We start from the raw sequence: 4,785 nt of genomic DNA, 5'->3' as shown, positions 1-4,785 counted from the left end.
CCAAGTCAAGAATCGTTAACAAGTGAATTTTAGTAAGATTTCCATGGCATCATCCATCCTATCCTATTCAGTTGCGTGAATAATTATGGAAAAAATTAAAGTGCTAGACAGGTCAGCTGAGGTTATTAAAAGTTTCCAGAACAAGTACGCAGGGTATGGAAAGTCTCAGGAATCTGACCTCAGACACAGCAGATAAGGGACAAGTACAGAAGGTGGGCAGTAAGGCAGGGTTGAGGGTGCTGAACTCAAATGTGAGCACTATATAAAACAAGGAAAATGAGCTTGTAGCACAGATTGAAACTGGTGGGAATGATGTTTTGGGTAAGAGCGGGATAAGGGCTGGGAAGTAGATATCTAAGGATACGCATCTTATTAATAGGACAGACAGATGGGCAGAGGAGAAAGAACTTAAATCGAAAGCAAGGAGTGATAAAGAGTTGGAAGGCATTAAATCTGTGTGGGTAGAATTGAGGATCTGCAAAGGAAAAGAGATGGGAGTTACATACAGGCCTCCTTGCAGGAGTCAAAATGTGGGGAAGAAAATAAATCGGGAGAAAGAAAAGGCAGATAAAGAAGGCTTTGTATTACAATAATCATCGAAATCTTCAATATGTAGGTAGACTGGGAAAATCAGGTTGGCAGTGGATCACAAGAAAAGAAATTTGTGAAATGTCTACAAGATGAGTTTTTTTGAGATGCTTGTGGTAGAGCCCACTAGTGAGCAGGCAATTCTAGATTTGGTGATGTGTACTGAGGCAGACTTGATTATGGAGCTTGAAGTGCAGGAACCTTAGGGTCACTGACCATGATATCATAGAATTCACCCTCCAATTTGCAGGAGAAGCTGGAATCAATGTAACAGTATTACAATTGAGTAAAGATAACTTAAAAGTCACAAGGGAGAAGCTGGTTGGAATTGATTGGAAGGACAGTTTAGCAGAGAAGACACTTGAGCAGCAATGACAGGAGTTTCTGGGGGTGATTCGGGAAACAGAACAGAAATTCATCCCAAGAAAAAAGAAACATACTAGGCGGATGTCAAAGCAACTGTGGCTGACAAAGCAAGGCAGGAAGTCAGCCAGCATAAAAGCAAAAGAAAAAGCATACAACATGATGAAGATTAGTGGGAAGACTGAGGATTGGGAAATCTTTAAAAAATCAGCAGAGGATAAGTTAAAAAAAAAAGGGAAGAGAAGATGAAGTATGAGGGGAAGCTCGCTAGTAATATAAAATAAGATTGGAAGAGATTTTTGTGATATCTAAAAGGTAAGAGAAAGGCAAGAGTGGACATTGGACAGCTGGAAAATGAGGCTGCAGAAGTAGTAAAGGGGACAAAGAAATGGCAGAGGAACTGAATAGGTACTTTGCGTCAATCTTCACAGTGAAAGATACCAGCAGCGTTCCAGATTTTCAAGAGTCAGGAGGCTGAGGTGAATGTAATGGCCATCACGGAGAAGTTGCTGGGGAAGCTGAATGTGGATAAATCACCCAGACTAGCTGGACTGCATTCTGAAGGACATTGTTGACAATATTATGTGGGCATTGGTGATGATTTTAAATGAACCACTAGAGTCAGGGAGCATCCCAGAGGACTGGAAAAAGGTTAATGTAATACCCCTGTTTGAGAAGAGAGGAAGGCAGAAGGAAGGAAATTGTAGGTCTGTTAGCCTGACCTTAGTCATTGGTCAATTTTAGAGTCCTTTATGAAGGATGAGATTGCAGAGTACTTGGAAATGTATGGTAAAATAGGGCGGAGTCAGCACAGCTTGTTATCAGGAGGTCATGCCTGACAAATCTGTTAGAATTCTGTGAGGAAATAATGAGCAAGTTAGACAAATCAGATCCAGTGAATGTGATCTATTTGGATTTCCAGAATGCCTTTGACAAGTTACTCCACAGGAGGCTGCTAAATAAGATAAGAGCCCATGGTGTTAGGGGGCAAGGTCCTGGCATAGAGGATTGATTGGCAAAAGGCAGAGTTGGGGGAGGGGTAATCGAATCTTTTTCAATATGGCAGCTGGGGACTAATGGAGCTCTGCAGGGGTCAGTGTTGGGACCATAACTATTCACATTGTAAATTAACAATCTAGACAAAGGAATTGAGGGCATTGTAGCTAATTTTACAGATGGCACAAAGATCGGTGGAGGGATAGGTAGTGTTGAGGAAGCACATAGTTCAGGATTCTTCTAAGGTTAACATGCAGGTTCAGTTGATAGGAAGGCAAATGCTCCATTAGTATTCATTTCCAAGGGGCTAGAATACAAGGGCAGAAATGTACTACTGAGACTGTATAAAGTTAAAACTCACACAACACTAGGCTATAGTCCAACAGGTTTATTTGGAAGCACTAGCTAATGTAGCACTGCTTCTTCTTCCGGTGGTTGTCAAGGCTGTATAAGGCTTTGGTCAGACCACAATTGGAATATCGTGTGCAGTTTTGGACCCATATCTAAGGAAGGACATGCTGATGTTGTAGGGGGCCTAGAGGAGATTTTACAAGACTTGAGAAATGAAAGTTAAGACTGGTAAGATTGGGAACAATGGATGAATAAAGATGTTATGGTTTTAATCAAGAATAAAAAAAAATCAGATATTAGATATAGACAACTGGATCAAATGAATCTCTTGAAGATTGTGAAGAGTATAGGGGCATTCTTAAGAGGGAAATCAGGAAGGCAAAGATGGGATATAATAAAGCCTTGGCAGTTAAGATTAAGGATAATCCTAAGAGCTTCTACAAGTACGTGAACAGTAAAAGAGCAATTAGAGAGAGAATAAGGCCCCTTAAAGATCAATGAGGTCATCTTTGCATTGAACCTCAGGAGATGACAGAGATATTAAATAAATATTTCACATCAAGTTTTACTGTATAGAAAGAAATGGAGGTTAGAAAACTTGAGGAAATAAATATTGATGTTTTGAAAACAGTTTACATTACAGAAGGGGAAATCCTTGAGGTCTTTACATGAATTTGCTGAGGCAAGGAATGATTAAGGATAGTCAGCATGGTTTTATTCTAGGAAAAACATCTCACAGACTTGAGTTTTTTTGAGGAAGTAAGCAAAAAGATTGACAAGGGCAAAGTAGTAGACATTGTTTACTTGGACTTTAGTAAAGCCTTTGATAAAGTTCTGCATAGTAGACTAATTTGTAAAGTTAGATCACACAGGATACAGGATAAGCTTGCCAACTGGATACAAAATTGGTTTTATAGTAGAAGACAGAGAATGGTGGAGGGTTATTTTTCAGACTGGAGGCCTGTGAACTGGGGAGTCCAGCAAGGATCGCTACTGGGTCCACTTCTGTTTATTATTTATATAAATGATTTGGATGAGAATAGAGAAGACATGGTTAGTACGTTTGTGGATGACATCAAAATTAGTGGTATAATGGACGGTGAAGAAAGTTATCAAAGATTACAAAGAGATCGTGATCTATTGAGTCAATGGACTAAGAAGTGGCAGATGAAGTTTAATTTGGATAAACACGAAGTATTGCACTTTGGTTATTCAACCAAGGACAGGACTTATTCAATTAAAAGTAGGGCCTTGTAGAACAGAGAAACCTATGGGTTCAGGTAAATAATTCTTTAAAGGTTGCGTCTCATGTAGACAGGGTAATTTAGCATGTTTGCCTTCATTGCTCAGATCTTTGAGTATAGGAGTTGGAATGTCATGTTGAGGTTGTACAGGATGTTGGTGAGGCCTCTTTTGGAGTACTGTGTGCAGTTCTGGTCACCCTGTTATAAGAAGGATATTATCAAGCTGGAGAGTTCAGAAAAGATTTACCAGGATATTACCAGGATTGGAGAACTTGAGTTATAAGAAGAGGGTGGTAAGACTGGGACTTCTTTTCACCGGAGCGTGGAGTGTTAAGGGGTGACCTTAGACATTTATAAAATCATGAGGGGCATAGATAAGGTGAATAGCAAAGGTCTTTTCCCTAAGGTGGTGGAATTCTATACTGGGGGCATATTTTTTAAGGTGAGAGGAGAAAGGTTTTAAAAGGACATGAGAGGCAACGTGTTTTAAACAGAGAGTGATTAGTATGTGGAATGAACAGCCAAAGGAAGTGATGGATGCAGGTATACTTGCAAAATTTAAAAGACATTTGGATAAGGACATGATAAAGAAAGGTTTGGAGAGATATGGGCCAAATGCAGACATGTGGGTTTAGTTTAGTTTGGGAAATGGTTGGTGTGGACTAGTTGGACCATCCTATTTCCATGATGCATGACTCTATGATTCTATGACTCTGTGAATGGTCGATGACTTTGGGTCTGTGTTACAATGGAGTTTAGAAGGATGAGAGGGAATCTGATTGTAACCTATCAAATATTGAGGCCTGGATAGAGTGGATGTTAAGAAGATGTTTTCACTAATAGGACAGAGAAGGACCTGAGGGCACAGCCTCAGAGTGAGAACTTTGAACTGAGAGGAGCAGGAATTTCTTCAGTCAGAGGATGGTGAATCTATGGAACTCATTATCATAGAGAGCTGTGGAGGCCAAATCATTGGGTGTATTGAAGACATAGGATAGATAGGTTCTTGAGTGGTAAGGAGATCAAGGATTACAAGTAAAAGGCAGGAAAATGGCGTTGAGGAACAAACCAGCCATGGTTGAATGGCAGAGCAACATCGATGGACCAAATGGTCGAATTCTGCTTATATATCTGAAGGTCTTGTCTGGAGAAGACAGCCTATATCAGGAACCCATATGGGTGTGTAAGAGCTTGTACCAGTGTACCCAGATCTCAGAGGAAGCATTGGCAAGGCTGCTTCCCA

The sequence above is a fragment of the Chiloscyllium plagiosum genome, unplaced genomic scaffold (genome assembly GCF_037043375.1).
Source record: "Chiloscyllium plagiosum isolate Xiang-an unplaced genomic scaffold, Cpla_swu_hap1 HiC_scaffold_31, whole genome shotgun sequence".
NCBI classification, from domain to species: domain Eukaryota; kingdom Metazoa; phylum Chordata; class Chondrichthyes; order Orectolobiformes; family Hemiscylliidae; genus Chiloscyllium; species Chiloscyllium plagiosum.
This window is presented reverse-complemented; position numbering follows the sequence as displayed.